At 28.7% G+C, this 484-nt stretch overlaps 1 protein-coding gene across 1 annotated transcript in view; it reads right to left on the reverse strand.

The window, feature by feature from the left end:
* The window catches only part of LOC119592696 (ADP-dependent glucokinase-like), a 20,142-nt gene that overhangs the window by 6,419 nt on the left and 13,239 nt on the right, over positions 1-484 (reverse strand). The gene's annotated exons all lie outside the window — the stretch shown is intronic.

Genomic DNA, 484 nt, shown 5'->3' on the forward strand with positions numbered 1-484 from the left:
TCACTAAAGCAGTGAATGCTTTCACTTATTAAGTAACACACTGAGTTACAATTAAGATTATGAACACACACCAAAAACACACAAAGATACTTTCTTATGCATTACTAAAAAAAGGAAGAAAAAGTAATATTATGGTTAAATATAGAAGCCCTTCGAAGTTATTACTTAAAACACTATTTCTTAAATCTGATCTTCCTTTTACAGATAAAACATTTACACAAACCAATCATCAATCTGTTTGAAAGTTATAAATATGTAGTTTATACTCCAGTGGTCACAGTTTGGAAAAGTATATATTTACTTTCAAACACAGTAGAGAGTGGTAAAAGCACAAAAGAACCTTTAGTTTAAAAAATCTGTTATTATGTAAAAGTATTTTACAGTCATGCAGTCATTAAAATAAAGATAGTTTTACAAACTCCTTTTCAATGTTCTCTGTTTTATGCACTACCTCATAACTCACTGAGAGTTCATTTAACCCACT

The sequence above is a fragment of the Penaeus monodon genome, chromosome 30, assembly GCF_015228065.2.
Source record: "Penaeus monodon isolate SGIC_2016 chromosome 30, NSTDA_Pmon_1, whole genome shotgun sequence".
Lineage (NCBI taxonomy): Eukaryota > Metazoa > Arthropoda > Malacostraca > Decapoda > Penaeidae > Penaeus > Penaeus monodon.